This window comes from Sciurus vulgaris, assembly GCF_902686455.1.
Source record: "Sciurus vulgaris genome assembly, chromosome: 2".
In the NCBI taxonomy this organism is placed as follows: Eukaryota; Metazoa; Chordata; class Mammalia; order Rodentia; family Sciuridae; genus Sciurus; species Sciurus vulgaris.
In genome coordinates this window covers 182,174,012-182,198,438 of record NC_136462.1, presented here as the reverse complement: position 1 = coordinate 182,198,438, position 24,427 = coordinate 182,174,012, and the positions used below count along the sequence as shown (strand labels likewise).

Sequence of the window (24,427 nt, the reverse complement as noted above, 5' to 3'; positions counted from 1 at the left end):
ACCAGGAATTTGTTCCATGCCCCAGTGTCAAGGCACCCAGGTTCAAGCCTGATGGGAGCTTCCAGGGAGGGACCATCGTTGTGCCTGATAACAGATGACAGCCTGAGGCTGAGGGAGGGAAGGGACAGGCTCAAGACCATGTGCAAGCTCGTGAGTGAGAACTGCGTCCACAGCAACCCCCTTGCGCCTGCAGAATCACACCAGGCACGACTTCAGGGTCCATCTTCAATCTGCCTCCTCAAAGATGCCTCTGTGACCCCCACACTGGTCAGTTTCTTTCTTCTCTGATTTGGAGCAATTTGGAGACTTTCCCCTTGATAATACTTAGTCTATGACATTCCCATCAGCTGGTTGGGGAAATCTCTGTGACCCAACTAGAATTTGTGTGTGTGTGTGTGTGTGTGTGTGTGTGTGTGTGTGTGTGTGTGTGTTTTTCTCCCTCTTTCGTTAAAGGCTCAACGCAGCCTACGGCTTTGAATCCAGCTCCACCAATGCTTAGGCAAATTATTTCTGTGTCCCAGTTTCCTTATCTGACAACTAGGGATAATACTATTACCTAGCTCTCAGGGTAAGGATTAAATGAAATGAGACAGACATACTCACTTACATCCATGCCTGGCATAGAGTAGTGACTTAATAAATGGTCATCAGTTTTAATGATTATTAGCTCTTAATAACGTTCCTGGCAGCTTTTACCCTGTGATCAGTCCAAGACCAGGACAGCAATGTCAGGGGCTGACTCAGACCGAGGAGAGCCGCTTGGGGCAATGAAGCAATGACAGGCTCAGGCTGGGAGGCAGGATACCTGGGCTTGAGTTTAGACACCCCCACCTGTGGCCAGTGACCAGGGTACAGAGGAGAGCCGTACTGAAGAATGCTGAGATGGGCTTGCCCCAGATCACAGGCCACAGGCAATCTCTTGATCCTCCCTTGCTTAAAATTTATCAGCCCCTTCCCAGGCCCTTTCTTTCTTTCTTTTTTTTTTTTTTTTTTTTTTAAAGATGGGGTCACTATGTTGCCAAGTAGAGCTCAAGTTATCCTCCCGCCCAGGCAAGCCAGGCTCCAAATCCCTTCTGAATCAAACAGCCTGCTGACACCCTGTCCACCCATTTTGCTCATTCTTGTGACCCTGTTTGCTAGCCTTCCAAGCCCAGTTAGCTGTGATGCTCCTGGGCAGTTTCCCTGCTCTCCCCAGGTGGGGTCAGGACCCCTCTGGGTACCTGCAGCCCTACCATGCACCTTTCTGGAACCAATCACACTATTTCGTCAATGCTTAGTTCTTTGAGTCTCTAGATTACTAGAGGTAAGAGAAAGGGTTGGTCGCATTGTTAATCCACCCCTCAGTAACCCCAGGGGTAGCACAAATGTGGAAGAGGTGCTCAGTCAAGGTTGGTTACATGAGATAGCATAAAAACCTATCCCAACTCTATAGAACTCTAATCCAACTGCCCCAGATGAGTCACATAGGCTTTTGAGCCCTCTGTTTCTCTGTCTGTTAAATGGGGGCCATTATTCTTGCCTTGCCCACCCCTCAAGGTTGCTCAAGAGTCAAACTGATGTGCTTTATAAGACACTTTGCTTATTCACGCATTTATTCAACAAAATATCTATTAGGCATCTACCACATGCGAGGCATGCACTAATATGATTCCTTTATTTTTTTTTTATTTGAAATATCATTCACATACCATAAAATTTACCACCTTAAAGTACACAATTCAATGGCTTTTAGTATATTTACAGAGTTGTGTAACCATCACCACTAATCCCAGGATCCCAGTCATTCTTGGCAAGAACCACCAGTGCTCTTAGAATCCCAGGTCTCTGTTCTGGTTTGATCCAGATGCAACTTTTCTGGGAAAGCCCAGGTGCACCTGAGAAGAATTTCTTTGGGACAAACTAGGAATGTACTGTAAATGACCAGGACACACTCTGTTCCACTTAGTGGACACAAAGTGGTAGATTTTCTCATCAGCCCAGCCCAGCCTTTTTCTAGCCTGGCTTCTCCTGCTGCCCTGAATGTATTGATTGTACTGGGCTTGGCCTCAATTTCCCCATCCACTCCCTGGACAGCGTGCTAAAAACTATGCCTCCCAATCTTCCCCACCCTGGGGGAAGAAGCCCAGCCTATCGGCATCAGCCAGGACTGGCAAGAGCAGAGGGTTGGGGCTGGATCTGGGGAACCTTTGATTCTAGAAGGTTGAGTGAGGTTTTAGTCCATAGACCTTAGGAAGCCTGGGAAGTTCTGAAATGGGGATACCACCTCTACACACTAGGCTGAACCAAAGAGGGAAGGGAATCCTTGAGGTGGGGAGAGACTGAGAGGCCAGCCCACAGGCTGTCCTGATTGATGTCAGCATTGAGCAATAGGAAGAAAGATCGAGATTCCTGGATACTGCCTGACTTCTATCTTCTAGCTCTGCTCCGGGATGACTGTGTGACCTTGGAGAAGTCCCTGACCTTCTCTGAACCTCAATTAATTCACCCATAAAATTGGATAATTATACTCTTACGCTCCTTGCCTCTCTTCTCAGAATTCGGGGAAAAATCAGAGAGAAGTGATGAACTGAAAAGCCCTTCAGCACCAGGCAAGGTGACACATGCCTGTAATCCCAGCTACTTGGGAAGCTGAGGAAGGAGGATTGCAAGTTTGAGACCAGCCTGGGGAATTTAGTGAGACCCTGTCTCAAAATGGAAGGAAGGAAGGAAGGAGAAAAGGAAAGAAAAAGGGCTGGGGATATAGCCCAGTGGTAGAGGGCTTGCCTAGCCCTCTACCAGAACCTGGGTTCAATCCCTAGTACTGCCAAAAAGAAAAAAAAAAAAAAAAAAAGGTGACAGGCCAAGAAGTAGGAAGGAGAAGAAAGCTCCTCAAAGGAAAAATATAAGGGACTTTGATTTTTTTCAGTCCTGTGTGAGTCGGGTGATAAGGGCCATGGGGTTATCGAATCCCTAGTAGAATTTTCCTGCCCTTCTCTGCCTCTTTTTTCTGAATGGAAATGCTGAAGTCCCTCCAAGAAGAATCAGAGAAATCCAAGAATTCCAGACAAGGAGACAGAAAAGAAATACTGGATATCTGGGCCTTATCTGGGTAACATTCCTGAGGCCCAGGCCCCCAAGAAATAGCTCTTCTGACTGTCAGGCCCCAGGGGGATGATCTGTTCCTGCTGAGGGAGAGGCTGGAGAGCAGTTTGAGTCAGGAGGAGGGATGGGTGGGTGAGGGCAGGGGAGAGAAAGGCAGATTTCCTTTAGGAGAAAATGACACAGCTGCCTTCCATGTGAGAACCACACCAAGTCATTTTCTTCCTCTGAGCCTCAGCATTCTTAACTGTAAAATGGGGTGAAAAAGTCCCTGACATCCTATGAGTCCAGTTTGATAAGTCTGACTGCCATCCATCCTTCCACCCTTGGAAACCCAGCAGGGGCCCAGGCCTAACAGCACACTCTGCCCCCAGTTTCCCACCTAAGTTCTTTGGATAAAAGCCCACAGCCATGTTAAGAACAGAGTCCAGGCCTCTAGGGGTATTATCCACCTTCTGACACAGAGTATGAGAGGAGCTGGGGGGGGGGGGGACCCTCCATGGATTGGGAACCCTCTCTCAAGCAGACTACTAGAAACCATGCTGGCCCCCAGACTTCCGCATTGTTTGGAGGAAGGGCTGACCCCTGGGCAACAGACCAAAGGGAGCACTTCCTCCTCCACTCACCACCAGTGGGACGGGGAAGAAGCACTGACACCTGCTGGTGCCCTCCTCGTCCACCATCCAGATGGGCCCTGTGCCCCTCACATCTGGGGAGGAAGGGAAGCAACTGGGCATCTGTAATCAGCAAGAGACATCAAACCTCTCCACGCTTTTGTGGGGCCTAGAAGCACAGCTGCCTGCGACCCCTACGCCCAGCAGCTCTCTGGTTCTAGCCAAACTCAAGGACCTCTGCTTCGCCCTTCCCTGCCTTTTCTCTGGCAGCTCCCTCCTCCTGGAGTCATGAAGGGGGATGGATGGGCAGAGCATCAAAGTCCCCCCCTCCACTCTTCCCTGATCTCTCTCCTCTGAACTCTGGTTGCACATTGCCCATCCCTCTCAATGGCAATTTGCATGCTGACTGTGTCACAGTCACACCTGATCACGTTTACACCCCTTGAGGGGACACGGGTGATGACTGGTTTCTAGCACGGGCTCTGGAGCCAGTCTGTCTTGAACCGAAACACCAGCTTTGTGGTTTCTTAGCCACATGACCCTGGGTCGGTCACTTATCCCAAGCATCAGCTTTCTCTGGAAAATGCAGGCAATAACAATTCCTCCTGTGTTGCAATTAAAAGAGGTAATGCGTTCAGCACTGAGCCTTACACAAAATCAGAGCTAAGCAATGTGAAATTGGTTATGGTGACCTTTAGGGCAGGTTTATGAGATTTTCTTGACAGCTCCTGAAATACCCAGCACAGAGCCACACACGGGATGGATGACTGTACAGAGGCAGGTCTGTTAGCAGGGTAAGGAAGCCCTTTCCAACAGGTAGAGGATTAAATGAGACAATACGTGGCAATGCAAGAGAACATGCCCAGAATACAGCAGGTGATTCAACTAGCCTTAGCTATCGTTATCCTTGTTTTATTTGAATTTCTGTCACTAAAGAAAGGAGTTACAGCCCCTTGTAGGCCTATGAGCTGTTCATTCTCCCATAGGACTCCAGTAACATCTTAGCATGCTCTGGTGGTCTGTCTGCCTAGCAGCCTCCACCCCACTGGTTGGGTGGTAGCCCTGTTCCTCCATTAGCTACATGGTCAGGCACCTGACCCAGGCCTAACCACTCAGAATATCCCTATCCTCCCAGCAACAAGGATAAAACCAATCAATCGAAGTCCTTTCCCTTGGACTCATAGATAGACCCTAGAAGAAAAATTTTCCCCTCTTTCTGTTTGGACTGCTAAACTGGGGCAGTGGACAGCTTAAAGGAGAGAGACGAGGAGTAAAGGGAGAGAGAAGGAAAGTGGACCTGATTCCTCATCAGTCCTATGAACTGGCCCAGGACAACCAAGATCAGGTCTGTGCTAGCCAGGGGTAAGACCAGGTAGAAGCCAGTATTATAACTGTCCCTGTGTTCTTGGTCACAACTCCTGTCATCCAGGCTGCGGGGGACAGTTTACAAAGCATGTTCTCAAGAAGCATCCTGACCCAGCAGTATTTAGACACTGTTCCCTACAGCCCTGGGAATCTGCAGAAGAGCCTTCACAATCACCCAAGGAACAAAGGATGTTGAGGAGGACAGGATTGTGGGTAAAGTAACCCCCAGTTCAATGAGACAAACTATTACAAAGGCTTACACGCTGGGATTGCAGTGCCCAAAAAGATCTGAAAAACATTATTCTAACTGACATTCAGAAGAGCCAGTGTATTCATCTACAGTCTACAGAAGGAGAAACTGAGGCCCAGAAAGGGGAAGTAATGAGACCAAGGCCAAAGAGCAAGTACTTGAATGTGGGGTTGGGACTTGCAGGCTGATGGCCTCCTGTGCCCCAGGCTGCCTGTGAAAATCTATTCTCTCATTTCCTTCCTTCAGTAAACTGATAATGGCTAATGCCTAGACTCTCATCTTTCTCTGCTCTGAGCTTGCTTCCTTGAAGGGCTTCAGGAAGCTTGAGGAAAGACTGGAATAAATGTTCAAACCAACCTCTACCTCCCCTTACCGAGCCCCCACCTCCCCTATGCACACATACCCCGAGTTCCCCTTCTCCCTGCACATTGGCCCAAATGTCAGAGAACAGTTGGGCAGGCCTCCTCCTGGGAACTCCTAATCCACCTCCTCTGTCCTGGCTGCACTGTGGCTGCGGACAGAGGATGCCTTGTTCCCAGCACTTCCTGCCCAGAGATCTCTGTGGGGCCCATGTGCTGGCAGGAAGGAGCCAAATCACTCCTTTTAACTAGAGCTAAAGCCATCCCTGTCCCCACTACCCAGGAATCACATGTTCCCAGCTCCCTTTGCCATTCACTCTACCTGCCTCAGCTTGGCTCAGCCCCACCCCATTCCCCATGGCCCCTGCTCCCTACACACAGACACAGACACAGACATGCACACACACACACCCACGCGCGCGCACACGCGCACACACACACACACACACACACACACACACACATACTGGAGCAATCCCCTGAGAAGCCAGAAGTCCCTCGCATTTATCCCAAACTAAAAAGCAGAGGATTCTAGAATGACAACATCACAGCCCTGGCAGTCATGTCTTCTAATAACCCCACAATGACATTTGTAATTTCTCAATCAATACAGCTTCATTGGTCTTGCCCTGCCAGTCACACCTCCTCGTTAAAAAGGGGTTATGACATGCCCCAAGTCAGTGAGTTTCCAAGGGTACCCAAAGTCAAGGTCTTGTGGCACTGACCGGGGACAACTGGAGCCTGAGAATTAGCCAATTAGAGCCTTCAACCCCACCACAACTTCAGTGGAGGCTGTAACCCCTTTAGCTATTTTGTATACTGAGATTCTTTGGGGTTCACTTGAAAATAGGATTTCCCTGCTTGGAAGTTTAAAAAAACAAAAATCATTTAGTCTGTCCCTATGTCTTCCCAGCCCCTTCCCAAGGAATATATGTATGACATTGAGGCCATCGGAAAGGAAGATCATACAGTGGTAGTCAGTGACAGGACCAGAATGAAAGCACCCTCTCCCGAACCCAGTCTACCCTGGAATGGTAAGCAAAAGAAAGCAAGGGCCACAGGGCCTGGGATCTGGCTTCCCGGCCCAACGCCATCCGTCACCAGTTTTGGCATGAATAAGCAATATAGGCAAAGAATGTCGTTCGTCAACACAGAATGCTTAATGAATGTGCATTTCCGCCCCTACTTCTAGACAAGCCTAAACCAGGCAGAGTCCTTGGTACTGCCCCCTTTTTCAACCCCACCAGGAACCTGAGTCTAATAAATCCTCACCCCGCCCCAGCAGTAAAATAGATCCAAATCAAGGGCCTGGAAGACCCCTTTGCCCAACCTCAGCAGAAGCAGGAGACTAGGCAGTGCCTCTGGGACACTCACCCCGCTGTGCACACCGGCTCCCTGGGGAAGACGTCTGTAGCCAGGCACCTAAAAGCAGGAGACAGCATTAGCTCCTCAGAACAGCTCCGGGCCCAGCGCATGGGGGCAATTGGGAGGCTGGCTCTGGACTTTGGAGAAACATCAGGGAAGTTGCTGAACCTGTTAAGCAGAACAGCTGTGGGACTGAAAGGGCAAGAGGGAAGGTACGGAATCTGAGGCTCTAGCGGCCCGCAGGGGCCAGACTGGGAAGGGACTCAGAGGCCAAGATGAAGGTGCGTCATAAAGCAGTGGGAAGCCACTGACTCGCCATGCAGAGAAGAGGATGGAAAGGGACAAGAATGGCTGTGTGGTGAAGAAGTTGCAGAAGACAGACTCTTTAAATGCAAGAGACATTTAAAGTTGTGCATATCACTTAAATGTGCAGGTAGGTGAGGGAGCGCAGGGGGCCTTCCATGACAGTCTGGCCCCCAGGAAAGAGCATACCCGCGGCCTTCTCACCCTGCCTCAGTCTCCCCATCTGGGAAAAACATGTGGTCAGCCTCAGTGACCCCTTAGTACTCTGCTCTGGTATAATTCACTTACAAGGGTATTTAAGCCCTTTTGCCATCTTCTTTGAGCCCCACCTGCAGGCCCAGCCTGGTATTCGATGGGTTGGGTAGCTGGAGGCAGAAGGCTTAGGTCCTCTGCACTCAGACACTCCATAGAGTCAATCTCCAGGCGGGACACGGTGTTTCCACCTCACTTGTAACATGAGGATCGGGCAAACAGGAAGAACACCCCGTGGTTTATGAGCTTGTGGTCTGGAGTCACACAGACCTGGGGAGAATTCTGGCTCCCCACTTTTTAACTATGTGGCCTGGGCAAGTCACTTCTTTTCCTTGCCTGGAAATTAGGAGTAATAGTGTCAACTTGTGGGGCCAAAGGGAGAACTAGGTGAAATGATGCACTTGGAGAGCTTGTATGGTGTCTCATCATAACCTCCATTTACAGATGGGGAACCTGAGACCCAGAAAGTGAAATGACTCACTGAATACTATTATAATGAGTGAGTGGCAGAGCGGAGACCCCACACTGGCTGTTGCGCTGTGGAGCCAGGGTTCTCAACACTAGGTCAGTCATGTGCTATTTTGGTTCCTGCTTTTTGGATAAGGAAGTTGACACTAAAATATAATTACATATGACTTGCCCAAGGTCACAGAAAATTTACAGCAGGAAAGGGATTTGAACCCAGGCCTCCTTGGTGAGAAAGCCCAGGGTCTCTCTGTGGATATCTAGAGTGTAGAGAAGCTTCAGATCTCAGGGTCCTCAAAACCTGGAACGGGGACAAATGCAAATCAGGGTGGTGGTGGTGGTGTGTGTGTGTGTATGTGTGTGTGCCTGTGCACATGTGCAGCTACCTTGAGAGGAAACCAGAAGGAGCTGGTGAAACAAAAGCTTCATTCTCAGAAGCCTTCTCTGGGGACTGGGCAGAAGAGGAGGGGGCTGACAAGCAGGGTCACCATCCTGCCTGCTGGGGCTGAGCTGGCAGCTGGATCTAAACAAAAAGAAGCAGCTCTGCCTTGTCCACCATCTTGCCATGTGATCCTAGGCCTCTCTCTGTCTCTGTCGCATTCTCTGTCTTTATCTCTGTCTGCCCCCAGTGTCCCCATCTTCCTCCTCCCTCTCATCTTTTTCTGTTCAACTCCAGAATGAGATGGTTGTACTAAATGATGTCCAGTTGTAGGAGACTCCTACAGCCTCAAGTGGTGGCCTCCCAGCACTGACTCCACATTACCACAATAGGGTTGGGAAGTCCTGCATTAGCCATCTGGCTGTATAACCAGGTGACTTCTTCCTGACAGGCCTCTGCTTCCTCATCTGAAAAATGGGGACTTATCTTTCCTGATCACCAGCAGAAGGGAAGATCCAAGGAGCTATCCCAAAAGCAAGCAACCCCCTAACCTATCATAAAAAGCATCCCCCATGTCCCCATCCAACTCTCATGCTCAAACTTTTAATTTCTCCTCCTTTGTTCCATCCAGACAAGTGACAAAACCAAATGCAAGCTGACAGATGCAGCAGTCATAGCCCCATAACCAGTCACAGTGGCAATCACCACCACTGCTAATATGGAGGCGCTCAGAGGTGTCAGGCACTGCACTAAATGCTTCCTTATATTATTCCTCAGGTTAGTCCCTCCATCACCCTTAGGATCAATTTTAGATGACAGACTAAGGTTCAGCAAAGGGAAATGCCAAAAGTCACACTCAGAGCAAGTGAGTAGCATGGCCAAGATGAGAACCCATGAGAAGCTATCTTAATCTGGAGGGTTAGGGTTACCCATGGTAACATTCCACCAAGAGGAATGGCCCAGCACTAGAGGTGAGGTGGAGAATAAATGGCCTGCTCTAACCTCCAAACCAAATAATTCATCTTTTTATAGTCTTGAATTATTATTCAAATGTGTCCAATTCAACTCTCTGGCTACAACAGTGTTGTCCAATAAAAATATCATGTGAGGCCTGGCACAACGGCACATGCCTCTATTCCCAGTTACTTGGAAGCTGAGGTGGGATCACTTGAGCCTAGGAGTTTAAGATTAGCTGGGCAACAGAGCAAGACCCTGTCACATACACAAAAAGAAATATAATGCAAGCCACGTATGTAACTCAAAAATTTCTAGTAGCCACATCTTAAAAAGAATAAAGGAATAGGTGAATTTTTTTTTTTTTTTTTCAGTATTGGTGATTGGACCCAGAGCCTTGCAGATGCAAGACAGGGTCTCACTAAGTTGTTTAAGGCCTTGCTAAGTTACAGAGGCTGACCTCAAACTTGTGATCCTCCTGCCTCAACCTCCCAAGTTGCTGGGACTACAGGGGTGTACCAACTCACCTCACTACATATTCAATAAAATTTCAAAAGAAATTCAGTTCCTCAGTCACACTAGCCACGTTTCAAGTGTTCAATAAACACATGACTGATGACTACTATATAAAGCAGTTGTATATCTGAAGTCAAGTCCTTGTGGGTATGAACTGGTGGTCCCATTAACTCAAACCCAGAGCTAAGCCTCAGAGGTAAGCTGGCATCTGAATAGAATGGGTTCTATTCATTTAATAGAATTAAGCTGAGCCTAATCTTAGGTGCCTACTTACCATGGTGCCTATTATATTCATAATGATGGTGAGGAAGGGATCATAGTACCCCTTGTTCCGAGGATGACTCTATTGCTCAGAGAGGTGGGCCACCTGCCCAAGGTCAGGAGCTATGACAGGCCAGGTGACATGGAAGCCTGAGCTCTGTACCTAAAGTTTTTGGGGACCCATTCTTGCCAGAGAAATAGTTTCTGGAGAAAGAAACAATCCTTTGCCCTATTCTCAGGGGACCTTCCTCCCCAAATCTAGTGGCAGAGAATGGCCCAGAATAGGAAATCTAGTGAAGAGACTAAAGGGGAAGGAGAGCAAAAGAAAGATGCCATGGCTGTGCAGGGCAGAGGTCCGTGTGGAGGGTTTAGGACACCTTCCCTTATCTCCCCCTCGCCACGACCCAGCAGGAGGCAAAGTCAGTTCTTCCACTGGCTGCCTCTTCTTTGGGTCAGTCCCTAGGACTAGGTGCTCTTTCCTCCCTGCCCACCAAGAGACTCACACAGAGGCCCTAGGACTGGAGCCAGTACTAACCTCCCAGGGCCGCCTCAGCTGGAGGCAAGGGAAAGGATCCAAGTGGCCGCCCGCCCCTGGAGAGGAGAGAGTCCTAAAGACAGATCGTATAGTAGGGAAAAGGTGGCAGGTACAGGCCAGAAAAACCTGGGTGGCTCCGCCCCTGTCAGCCCCTGCCTACCAGCCCAGCAAGGCGAAACTCTCACTAGCTATTAGGTTTAACAATTAACTGTGATTGGTTTCCAGTTCAGCAGGAGGTAATTCCAGCAAGAAGTCCCATCTGAAGATAGGGGGCCTTGGAAGAGGACAAGGCTGAGAAGGCAGAGGGGTGTCTCGTGACTTCCACAACTCCTCCTCCCAGGTCCTCCCAGCAAATGTGGAACAGTTGTCTGTGCTAAGAGGTGGTGACTTAAGTTCTGTGAGGTCAGGGGTAGTGCCTGACACACAGCAGGTGCTCAGTAAGTATTTTTAACCAATAAGGGGTGAGGGAAAACTAGAATAAAACAGGCTGGCAAGGTGGGCAGCCTGAGGGGGAGCAGTGAAGGGAGGCAAAAGATGGCTTGCCCTGAGCCAGGAACTCCTTGATCTCCTAGACCCCAAGATCTCACAAAAATTGGAACAGCAGCCACCCCGGGCAGGCCAGGGACATGGTTTTGAAGTACCCCAGCACTGGATGCTGCTCCTTACTCCATTCCTTCTAGCTGTGACCTTGGGAGCCCTGGTTTCTTCCGGTCATGGAGGTGATCCTGCCCCAGCATAGGGTTGGACTGTGCCAGGCCCACAATGCTAGGGGACCTGTGCTGTTCTAATGCAGTCATGTCTTTTGCTGCTTGGCAACAGCCTCCTTTTCTCAGGCCACCCCCTGATCTCTCCCACATCCCAATATTCCCCTGGATCCCACCTATAGGGTTCTTTCTCCTTCTCCGGAAGGAAAACCTTGGGGTGATGACGATGACGGCTCCAGCCCACTCCCATCCCACTCGCCTGGGATCACACACACACCCTGGCAACAGATTGCTCCCAGTTTGACGTGAGCTTGTCATTTACATCCTCCTTGGGCTCCCTGGTGCTCTCTTCCCCCAGCCCCTAACACAGGCCTCGGTCTGCAGCCCACTGTGAGCTCAAGGGGGCAGTTCCCTCAGTGTTCTGGGGTGGTGTTTCCCTGTCCTGGGCCTCTGCCTTCCATCTGTGTAAGGTTAAGAGATCATTTCTCCTGCTAGTTGGCTCTGATCTTTAGAAATTCTGATATTTCTGGGATTGGTTTGTACTTTAACCACAAGCAAATCAGGGTTCAAATCCTGACCTTGGCTAGGTAAACAAACAGGCAGCCCTGCAGAGGCCCAGAACTGAAGCCATTCTCAGCTCCAGTCTGGGCAAAAAGGGACCATGTCCCCCACTTGTCCTCTCCTATTTACAGCTTCACCGGTTCTCACTGCCTCTAACATAAAGGCTTCATTTTCCTGCCTACATCCCAGGCTTCTCTCTCTTGCTCTCAGGGGTGCCATTGGGAGTCATTGGTCCCCAAAATTCTTCATGGCAAAACAAAGAATGATGCTCCCCATCCAGCTGGGATTCTGACTCCAAGAGCTCTGTGTGCAGATCCTTCCACCCTGCTCTTTGCTGCATCCTGTAACCTCCACACGCATGCCCCCTCCCCCTTTTCCCCTCCCAGCCTCTTGTTGCCCCTCCTACTTCATGCTCTTTAGCTCAATATCACCTCTGGCATGACATCTATAAAATCGTTCATTCCTCAACTCACTCATGTATTTGCCAGACCCTGACCCTTGAGCTAGGGTCATGTTGCCCACTCTTGACCTTGAGACCTCAGAACTCCCGTAATGATTTTTCCTCTCTCACTCTGGCCCCCGCAGTGCAATGCTCAGAACACAGTAGGTATTTGCTAAAACAACAGGATGACAGCCATTAACTAAAAAATCATGAATTATAATTGTTTATTGGCCATTTATTCTTTACAATATATCAACATTTTACACATAGCATATAGGTTAATTTTTATAAGCCCCCAGTAAACTTGTCATCCCTAGCCCTTTGTTTTAAAGCTGAGAAAATTGAGACTAAAAAAGGGGAAGTGACTTGTCCAAGGTCACACAGTCAGGAAACAGCTGCCTCAAGACTGGAATTTAAGTTCTTAGCCACTGTCCTACTTGGGCTTCCTCCAACCCACAAATAAAGGGGGGGGATACGTGAGAAGTTGCAGCCTGTTAGTGACGTGGGCCACAGTGGCTCCAAAGAAACCAGCCCAGCCCCAGGTTGGAGGCAGATTCTGCTAATAAAACTTCATAAGCCTGGATTAAGCACCTGCTCTGGGCACAGCACTGTGCCAGGGGCTGGGGAGCGAAGAATGAGACACGAGACATTCCAGTGCTTTGAGGGCTCATGGCCTAGTGAAAGAGACCAACCATCTCCTCAGACAAAGCTAAGACAAGCAGAGCTTGTCCCCAGAGGGGAACAGATAAGGTGCTAAGGGAATGCAGAGGAGGTAAAGTGAACCTCATTGTGCAGGTTGGGGGAGGGCTCACAAGGTTTTGTGGGACAGAGGCTGGCATCTGAGCTCAGCCTTGAGAAGGCAGACAGGATTTTGACAGAGACTGGGGAAGGGTGGGGGCAGCATTCCTGGCAGGGAGGAACAGAGGGAGCGAGGGCAAAGACATAGGTGAGTGCTGGGTGTGTCCCAGGAGCCTCTGGAAAGGTGTTCTCCTGGCCCTTCCCTGGACACCGGCCCATGCATCCAGCCCAGCAAAAAGGCCACCTTGAGTTTCCCCAGACTCACAGGCACCTGGTACATGTATGGTGAGTGTTCAGGGAAAGGGTGAGAGGCCTGAGCATCTGGGCATTTGGTTTAACAAGAGGAAAGAGACAAGGAAGAGCCAGAATCCAGGCTCTGCCAGAATCTCAGAGAATGGAGATGCTACAGAGGGTGGCCCCACCAGAGGTGGGTGATTGTGGGGAGGCAGCCAGGAGAAAGGCAGAGAACATGGACTGGGCAACAGGAGGCCAGTTTCCAGAACCCAAGACCAAAGCTATGCAAGATCGTAGTATTAGCCTGCTCACCTCCCCCCCCCCCGCCCTTTTACAGGTGGAAAAACTAAGGCCCAGACAGAGGAAAGGACTGGTCCGCAGTCCCTCAGCACCTTCACAACAGAGCCAGCAGTGTGCCTGGAGATACCAGAGACCAGCCTTCTCCACCTGTCTCGTCATTAGCTTCCTGGTAACCCTTTTCTAGACCTGCTAACTCCATAAAACAACCCTGAAGACAGTGGTTCTAAACTTTTATGGGTCAGGATTCAAAGACTTGGATGAAACCAATGAATCCTCCCCTGGGGACAATGTACATTCTCAAAATTGTGCATACCATTTCAGAAGTTCACACACATGTGAGACCAGTGTTCTTCAAGGGCAATGTGGGAATCATCTGCATCCCGATCACTGTGACAGGGAATCTGTAGGCTAATAACAGGGGCCTGTGAAACAGCTGAGTCTGAATCTCTAGGGTGAGTCCTGAAAGAGAGTGTTTTAGCCAGGTCCCCTTTGTTGCTCTTAGCAGGAGCAAAGTTCAACAAACCTGGCCTTAGGGAACCCTAGGAGTTAGGGGGATGAGATGGGGTGCTCGACTGTTTCCCCTTGAGCCATTGCACATATTAAATTTCTGCTCCCTTGCCTATGAAGAGCAGGCTCTGTGGCTAAGAGTCTTAAAGTCACTGCTCCTTCATCAAGGTCGATTCTACTCAGGCAGGCAGCTGGCTAGGCCGGTGTGGTAGGTGGGAGCTCAATGCATGACTGCAGCTGCCCCAACTCCAGAGTGACACTCTGAGGTTAGTGACCCTGAATAGGAGGACGTCTGCACTCCTGGGCTTAAGTTGGGCTGCCTTGCTGGACCTCAGGCCACTCTGGCTTCCTATTTTCCCCTTCCTAACAGAAACTGTCTCTCCAGGCTCATGTTCTGCCCATTTCCTCCAGAGTTCCACCCATCACTGAGCCTGACGCAGGATTCCCAAGCCCCCAAGTAACTTCTAAGCTGGCAAAACTGCTCTTTGCATCATGTTACAAGGCAGACTCAGAAAGCTAAGTATCACATGTTTCCTCTCATGTGGAAACTAGAGGAAGGAAATAAAGTGGAGGACATCATGAATGTGAAAGGGGACCATCAACGTAGAGGAAGGGGGAGGGAGTCAAGGGGAGGTAACAGGAATGAATTTGATTGAACTATGTTATATGTATGTGTGAATATGCCACACTAAAGCCTGACCTTCTGTATAGTTTACATAAGCCAATAAACAAAGCAAAGCAAAGTATGAGTGCTCTTTGCAAATCATAAGCTTCCTTAACTGAAAGACTCAAAAGCATCCATGATAAACTAAGATGGCCGGTAGGAAAACAGAAAATGACCTTCAGACCTAACCTGTCAACTCTTCCTGATGCAGGCTGTCTCCCAAAGGTGGACAGTACCAGATGGGCCCAGAGCCCTGGCCAGCTCCAGGGCTGCAAGAAGACCAGTCCCTGAGGTTGTGGCAGAGTGCTGGAGCCCTGGACTGGAGACCCTGCTCACAGAGGCAAGAATTCGTTCTCAGAACCTGAGCAAATGCATGTCCCTTTGTGGACACCTACATGTTCTTAAAGTCCCCATCAGAAGAACCTATGGGCTTTGGGCAAAGGGAGGTTTAGATCCCAACTGTGTCTCTTGCAGGCTAAGGACTGGGCAGGCCTTGAGGAACTCATTTACCTCCTTTGATAAGCTGGGCATCATAACCTTTGCCTTGCTAGACAGTTGCAAGGATTCAGTGACATAAGATATGTGCAGCGCTTAGCCCAGGGCCTGGCTCGAGGAAGCCAGTAAGGGCAAGCAGTGGTTTCTCAGTCACCAGAGTGAGCCTCTTGTGAGGATCTAATTCTTTGGTGGCCCCAAAACCAGACACCTAAAGTGGGTCTGGAAACTTTAGCTGTACACTTCTAATCTGGACAGAAGGACGGGGAAGGAAGAGGGGTAGCAGAGAGAAGGGAGAGAGAAAACCGAGGAGGAGGGAGAAAAGGAAAGTGGAAGAACCCAGGTGCCCAGAAAGGGCCTGGCTCCCCAACTTGAAAGAAAGGAAGAGGACTTAGTGGAAAATGCCACAACAGGATAAGCCCTCTCTCTTTCCAGAGCCTTCCCAGCGCAAGGCCTAGAGGGACATAGCCTGCTGAGAAGCACTGCTCTGGCTGTCAATAGGACATTGAAGCCTTGGATTACCTCCAGGCTCTGGCTCCACACGATGCTGCTTGCAGTGGCCTCCTGCCCTCCCACTGGAGCAGACAGAGATGGCCAACAAAACAACCTAGACTGTTCATCCCACAAAGGCACTGCCTCGGGATCCAGGGTCCCCTTTCTTGCAATTCTGATCCAGACTCAGCAGAACTCTTCTCTGCTGGGGCCCCATCTTCGGGACCTATACAGAGCCCTATATAGGCTTCCACTTGCCCCAAGCTCCTGCTTCAAGAGCTAAAGTTAGGGTAAAAGTGTTACTGGGAGCATACACTGGAGCCATGAACAAGGTATTCCAACAGCCCCTGACCAGCAGTGTTACCTTTGGTGTCACTTCTTTGCAGGTATCAGTGTCCCTCCCAAGACTAATGAAGGCAACGACAATGACCATCTCTAAGATCCTCCCAGCTCTGACAGCAGCCACACTTCATGTGATGGCTCTAGGCAAAAAGGGGCAAAGAAGACCTGCCTTGGAGAGGGGTGGGCGGCACTGAGCTCTGCTGAGTGCAGCGGATGGATGTGGCAATGGCCAAGGGTTATTATAATGATGATGATTATAATTAAAAATCAAAGCAACAAACCCTTAAGCAATTTACAAAGAGCTTTCTCATTATCTCCTGGAATTTGCAATCTGGGAAGGTAGGTAGGGCTGGATGATGTTTGCACACATTTGGCAGATGAGGAAAGTGAAGCAAGATTAAGTAACTTGCCGCAGATGCTAAGGGCAGAGAAGGAAGAGCTGAAGAGAAAGTAATAAGTATTGAGTGCCTACTGTGTACCACCTCACCAAGAATGTTCACAATTTATCATGATCAGATCTTACCACTATAACACTATTGTAGGCACTACTGTCTCTGTTTCATAGAAGACTGAGAAAAAGTAACTGATCTACCCTAAAGCTCATGACTGTCCTGTTCAAAGCCTGCATTTGGGCCAGGGTTTGTGAGACTCCACAGCCTATGTTCTTTTTCTTCCTGTCTATACTGGGTTGAATAGAGACCCCTCTCCCAACAATCATGCCTATCTAGAAGCTCAGAATATGAACTTATTTGGAAATAGGGTCTTTACAAGTATGATTAGTTAAGGTAAATGAGTTGATACTGTGTTAGTGTAAGGGTTGGTCCTAAACTTAATATGAGTCCTTGTAATATGACACAGAGACACAGGGAGAAAGCCATGAGACAAGAGACGCAGCTGCAAACCAAGGATCGCCCTTGTGGGCAACCAGCAGGAGCTAGGCAAGGGGCATGGACAGCCTTGGCCACTGGGAGCCTCCAGAAGGAACCAACCTTGCTGACACTTAATTTCAGACTTCCAGCTTCCAGAACTGTGAGAATAAATTTCTGTGGCTCCAAACTCCCTGGTGTGTGATACATCCATATAGGAGCCCTAGGAAATCAACACACCAAGTGTCCTTTGAGTAGTAGACCTGGAGCTCTCAAACTCTGGTTTCCAGATTTCCATTCATTGACAACTGAGGTTTAAGGAGAGCCCTGAGAAAGTCCCTCATCTGGGCTTCTTGAAGTTTAGGCCCCTATCCACCCTGCTGGGGCCTCCCTTTAAGTTTGTTTAGCAGCCTCTGTACCTCTTTCAGTCAACAATCCTCCCCTTCTATCCTAAATCATTCTCTACCACCACCTGGAGAGATGTTTTTGAAATGCAAATTTGATCCTTCCTGGTAGGTTTAATTCTCTTCCTAGTACCCCACCACCTGCTGGACTTGGTCAAGCTCTTCAGCCTGTAACAGATCTGGCCCCAACCTTCCTCTCAGCCTTATCTCTAGCCATTCACCCCGCCTGTCCCCACCACCAGCCACCTTCTGCTCCAAAGACATGGAACTATTGCAACTACCTTGAAGACCGAGTCAGACTCAAACACCATCTCTCTTTCTCTTCCATAAAGACTTTTCCTTATAAGTAGCCGCACCCTGGCACCTTGTACATTGTCCTTGGGGTACTGCATGTTTACATGTCTGCCCCTGCCCCCAGTCTGTGGACATTGTTGTAGACATATCTCTTTCTGAAGGACTAGAGCCCAATGCAAAGGCATTCAAGAATGTTGAATGTTATTATGTTGAATAATAATAGCTAACATTTATCAAATGTTTACTATGTCCCCACATTGTGCTAAGCATTCCATATATGTTGCCTCATTTAATTCTCAGAACAGTGCTCTGAAACAGAGACTATTATTGACCTGCTTTACAGGTGGGAAAATGAAGAGATGCAATCACTTGCTTAAGTCCACCCAACTAGTACATGGCAGACTGAATGAATTCAGAGCCAGTGCTAGCTACCCCTGCAGTAGTCCTTCCTTATCTGAGGCTTCACTTTCCATAGTCTCAAATTCCTTTAGTCAACTGTGGTCTGAAAATACTAAATGAAAAATTCCAGAAATAAACAATTCAATTTAAGTTGTAGGCCATTCTGAGTAGTATGATGAAATCTCACCATTCTGCTGAGTCCTGACTGGGATGTGAATCATCCCTTTGTCCAATGTATCCACCCTGTATAGGCCACCTGCCCTTTAGTACTTAGTAGCCATCTGATAGCAAAGGAACTGTTGTATTGGTATCCCAATGGTTGTATTCAATCCTTATTTTACATAATAATGGCCCAAAGCATAATAATGATTTTGGCAATTTTCTATGCCAAAGAGAAACTGTGAAGTGCTTCCTTTAAGTGAAAAGGTGAAAGTTCTGTATTTAATAGAAAAAAAAAAAACATAGTGTTTATATATATACATATATGTGTGTGTGTGTGTGTGTGTGTGTGTGTGTGTCCCGCTTTCAGGAATCCATTGGGATCTTGGTATATATTCCTGGTGGATAGGGGGAAATTACTGAGCTGGTTACAGTGGTGCACATTTGTAATCCCAGCTTCTTGGGAGGCTGAGGCAGGAGGATCACGAATTCAAAACCAACTTCAGCAACTTAGTGAGGCCCTAAGCAATTCAGTGAGACCTTATCTCTTAATAAAATATTAAAAAGGGCTGGGGATGTGGCTCAGTGGTTAAGGGTCCCTGAGTTCCATCCCCAGTACCAAAAAAAAAAAAAAAAAAAAAAAAAAGGAAGAAAGAAAGAGAGAGAGAGAGAGAGAGAGAGAGAAAGGATAATTACTGTACTAAGTACAATGTCCATCCCAATACCTTCATTTGACCAAAGAAGAAACATGCAAAAAAAGGGAAAGTGATTTGTCACATAACAGATCTTTAAATTCCTCATTCAATGCTCTTCCTCTTCTCATTCTTGCAGAATCCTAATCCAGGAAGACACAGAACACAAACTAGACTGTGTCTCTCAGGGAACTTTCTCCTGCCTTCACTACAGCCTGAGGAACACAGTTCAGGGTGGGAGGCTCAAATCTATAGCCAGGAAATACAGCAGTAAAAAAAAAAAGACAGATAAATGTTCTTAAGAAAAGTCTGCACCCTGCTTAGCTAGTACATTGTTGGGGCTTGAGGGGTAACTTTGGGTGTCATTTGGTACCATCTCCCATTTTATAAGTCAATTCACCAGACAAATTTATTGAACAGAAGTCATAAGCTGTCACTGTGGGGGACAGAAGGAAGATTAATAAGCAAGATCCTGTCCAGGTGGCATTTCCAGTCTACTTAGGGGAGACAGACAACTAACAAGTTCATGTGTAATTACAAATTCTCATAAGCCCTATGAGACGAGAACTCAAAGAATGTATAACAGGAGAAACTGACATCCTAGGGAGTTGGCAAACACCGCCCACTCCAGAGAATGACCACAGGGCTGAAATTTGAGCAGGGAAGTCTGCCAGAATAAGAAGCAGAGGAAGAGGGTGCTAGACAGAAGGAACAGAGTGTGCAAAATCCCACAGGCAAAAGTTCTTGGTGCTTGAGTAAATTAAAAGGTCAGACAGTATGTGATTTCAGGGAGGTGGGCAGGGACTGGATCTTGCAAGACTTTGTAGGTCAAGGTAAGGATTGGAGACAATGAGCAGAGCAAGAAATCTCATGCTGAGAACCTGGCCAAGAGCAGACACTGTCAGAGTCACTGCATTAGTTAGTAAAGGAGTGATTTGTCCAAGATCACAAGGAAGACCTGGGACTTGAAACCAGACCCTTACCTACCAGGTAGGGCTGTGGCTCTACTTCATGTACATGAGGCAGAGGACAGGAGGAGGATGGGGCTTTTCAGGTGTTTCAGCCTAGAGGAGGGTCCTGACTCCCTGTCTGCACTTCTCTTGAGCTCCAGAGTTATGTCAGAATCACCTACTTTTGTTAAAACATAGATTTGGGCCCCACCCACAGATTTTTTTATTCTGTAAGTCTGGCATGGGGCCTCAGAATTTGCATTTCTAATAAACTCCCAGGTGACCTTGCTGCAAGTGGTGAGCCGAGTACACTTTGAGAACCATTTCTCTAGGCAAGAGTGAAAAGGAATTGTGGATGATAAGTGGGGACCATGGTTGGGATCCTTGGAGACAAATGAGTGAATTCCTACATCTGGGTAACAACCAAACTAACACTCGGAGCAAGGGAAGGGGCCTCAAAGACCCCAAATCAAGCCCCCTCGCTGCCCCCCAGATAAACTAAGGATTGGGGAGTTTTAGACCCTTTAACATAAGAGATGCTTAATAAAATGCACTGAGTGAACAGATAAACGCATAAAGGGTTTGATCAAAGTCAAAAGGAGACCCCTGGACCAAAATGCAGGCAGGGTTCCTGAGCTGCAGGACAGAGCCTTTCCCATCCTGGTATTCAGGGAAGGAGACAACAAGCTTAGTTTTCCCCAGCTTCTGCAGTCTTTGGCAGGGAACATTTTAAGAATCACAGAAATCTGCTGTTGGCCCCCAATTCTATCACCCATCCACCTTCCTTCCTTTTACACTACCAGTTCCCTCCCTTTCCATTCCAAATTTTGTGCACTTATTCTGGCAAACCAAGCAGCAAAGAGGAGGTGAAGTTATAGGAAGAAGAACTGGAACTGAAGGAAGAATTCTTGCACTCACATATCCTTCTCCCAGAACAATTCCTTCTACAAGATTCTGTTTCTCTGTATCCTTATGTTCTTGTCAAACTCCAATCTATCTACATTTCAGTACCAGTCTCTAAAACCCACAAAGCCAGGGACTAAATTTCCAAACTTCCTTTTCACCCAGTTTTTCTAAAACAAAGTGGCCTTGAGCAGAATTTTTCTTTTCTATTCCAGTTGGCAGTAAAATGGCACTTTTCTTGCAAACCCCCACACATAGACTCACTAACTAATATACAAACAGCTATACATACATAAAAACAAATATAAAAACAGACAAACATGTATATCAGAGATGCCTTATTCACTGTTCATTGATAAAATATACATATGTACCCCAAATGCACAAGAAACACACAGGGGAAACATACACATGCACACAGAATACAGATCTTGAAATGCATGCATGCCCCAATACATGGGGAAAGGTGTAGACACACCCAGAGACATCTCTCAAAGTAGCTAAGTCTCCTGAGATGGGATTCCTTGGAGTGGAGGCACTGGCTCTTTAAGAGAGTGATTCTCCTTCTTAGTCCTTTTAGAGCACCTGAGCTGCTGCTCTGCCTGGCATGGTGAGGGTGGGAGAGCTGCTGACCTGACCAGGCTGGGTCTGGCCCTGGGTGACAATCTTTTGCCACGACAAGGAAACTGATCTCTGAACGCACTGGGTCACCAGCCTGAAGACCGCTGTCGCTGCTACCACCACCCAACACCCACGCCTTCACACACCCACCCTTCCACACCCATCCACCCACCCCCTCAGCACACACACACCCAGGATTCAAGCAGGACACGCCCTCCGCTCCAGCTCAGCACAGAACGCGGGCTCCACTGTCAGCCCAGCTCCCTCCGGCCCCTGGGGTGTGGCTGCCCACCTGCCAGCAGGGAGTCTCCGCCCGGCTGGGACGCCCCGCCACCGCAGCCACCCACAGCCCAGGCCAGGTGTCCGGCTCTGGGCGATGGCAGCGCCTTGGCCGCCGCTCCCACCCCTTCCTCCCGGCAGTGCGGAGACAAAGCCGCGCACACGCACACGGGGGCTACGCGGGTACACACCCGCCCTCACACGCTCACACACGGGGAGTCACACTGGCGTGCACACAGCGACACGCACACACACACACACACACACACACACACACACACAAACCGCCACAGGCTCCAGCCTCAAGTGAAGCCAGTGGCACACACCCTCACCCAGATGTACACACACTGCTACACATTCGGACACACCCTCTCTCAGACACATTCACAGATAGACACGCGCAGACAAACAGACCCTCACCCAGTATGCACATACCACCCAGCCCCAACGTGCGGAGACATGCTGGGCACACACCCTCACTCATTGATGCACACCCGGCGCACACACGCACGCGCGCACACCGAGTATCCACTTGCACAGACCCTCGTGCACACGCGCGCTCACACCCTACACACACCCGGAGACGTGGACTCCGACACACGTACACGCGCTAGTACCGAAAGGCAGAGTCGAAGCCCGGAGCTCCCAGGGCTGGCGCCCGCCCCCCGGAGCCCGCCGCCCGCCTGTCAGAGCTCTAGGGTCCGGGCCAGAGCCCGCAGCCCTCGGCCATCGCCCTGCCGGCGCACTCGAGCTCCAGCGCCGTGGACTCCCCGGGGCCGGCAGGAGGGAGGCTAACCTGGCGGCGGCGGCGGCGCTGCTTCCGGGCGCTGTATGTCCCTCGGTCCTGGCGTCCGGTGGCAGCCCAGGCGGGCTCCGAGGCGCACTCGAGCTGCGCAGAAATGCCCCGCTCGCTCTCTCGCTCCTTCGCTCCCTCCCACGGCGCTCAGCCCCCTCCCCGTTACCCCCCCACACCCCTCTTCCCCCTCCGCCCCGCCCCGGCCCGCTCCCCCGGAGGAGGCGGCGGCGATCCCGACTGCCCAGGCAGCGGCGGGCAGATGAGCGAGCGAGCAGCAGCGGTGACCGCCACAAGCCCGGGAAGCTCAGAGCCGCCGGAGTCGCCGGAGCCGCCAGATCGAGGGAGCTGGGGCTGGAGCCGCACGTTGGGGGGAGTCGCGCCGGCCCCCGGGGAGGGGAGCAGAGGAGGGGGCTGAGCCCCTTGAGCCGGCCTGGAGCAGAGGTTCGCCGCCCGCTTCCCCACGTGGGCCGGGCACCTACCTGAGCCGCCACGGACCTCAGAGGCTGGGGACGAGCAGCCAGGAGGGGAAGAGGACAAGACCCCACCCCGGGCCTCCTAGCCCTCGCGGTCCCAGCCCCCACCTCCTCTCAGGTCTCTGCCAGCGCCGACCTCGGTTTTCCCTGGTTTAGAGGACGGGAGCTAGGCGAGGTACTCGGGGCTAACCTCGCGGCCCGGCGCCCGGCTCGCCCGCCTTGTCTACCTCCAGCCGGGACCTGGCCGACGCCCACCCGCCTCCTCGCCGCCCACCTATTGTTCCCGCGGCCAGAGCTCGCGAAGGATCGCGCCGCGCATTTCAGCCAGTCTCAGGTGGTAGCACCTCTGGACTCCCGCACCTCGCCAGGGGCTGTGCCTTGGGCCTGGGACCCTAATAACCACACTCCACAGGCCCAAGGTACACCCAAAGTAAAGGGCTTCTCTAAACTAGGGTTTTAACTACCATAGGCCTTTATAATACCCGTTCAGGTCCTGCTCTGAACATAGACTCGGACTACCTAAAGGGAGGAACTAACCCAGTACATACAGCAAGCCCAAGATAGCATCTGGAGAAGGTAGGGCACCAATTAGTGTCCCGGTCCCGCAGATGAAGAAACCATGGGAATTCCTGACCTAGGGCTCCTGGGGCAGGGCCAGGCCCTCCAGAAGTGCAGGAAAAATAAGTCTCCTTTTTCAGACTCTAAAGCAAAGAAACATGAGTAAGAAGCAAATGTCACGCTCTTGCAGGGTTTTTACTGGAAATCCAGATATATGCAAAGGCTTCCTAAATGCAGGCTCCTTTTCCACTTGGCCCTGAACATGTCTAACGTGGCAGCCATGATTCTTCCCATTTTGTGGGTCCTAGGTCTCTACTCCAGGCAGCACAAAGCCAATGTGAAGTCTAACAATTCTGATTCATACCTGTGGTCCCAGCCTCCAGTATAGGATACTTAGGGCAGATTCAAAGTGGGCAACTGAGAATATAAGTCAGAGAAGGGAGACCTGGTTTGGACTGCCAAAGATTTCCATATACTAAGAGGGCAAAACTAAAGGAGCTAAGACTCCAATGCAGTACTTAGCATGACTTATCTAGGTTTGTTCTGTAGTATGGCTTGGAAAGTCCAGGAGGGAAAATATAATCATAAGAACGAATAACTCACTTGTTTGGAACAACTTTTCATATTCCAGGCATTGTTCTAAGAGCTTTACTTATTATTGTCATTTAATGGGCACAGTAACACCATGGGATAGAGGATATTCTCATCCCAACTTTATACATATTTAAAGGGAAACAGAAAATCATTACACAGCTTATAAAGTGAAAGAGCCAAAATCCAAACCTGGGGAGCTGATTTCCA

General features: G+C 49.6%; 1 protein-coding gene across 3 annotated transcripts in view; it reads right to left on the bottom strand.

Annotated features, from left to right (window-relative positions):
* The window catches only part of EPB41L1 (erythrocyte membrane protein band 4.1 like 1), a 118,542-nt gene extending 95,347 nt beyond the window's left edge, over positions 1-23,195 (bottom strand). Inside the window, exons 1-2 of one of the 3 annotated variants that reach the window (XM_079128114.1) lie at positions 22,596-22,745; positions 7,041-7,088 (exon numbers count right to left, since the gene is read on the bottom strand). The gene's annotated coding sequence lies outside the window, so the exon portion shown is untranslated. Of the gene's footprint in view, positions 1-7,040; positions 7,089-22,595; positions 22,747-23,074 lie in introns of those variants that run through there. The other 2 variants (XM_079128116.1, XM_079128115.1) reach the window with 2 other exon arrangements.
* Positions 23,196-24,427: the final 1,232 nt, after the last annotated feature.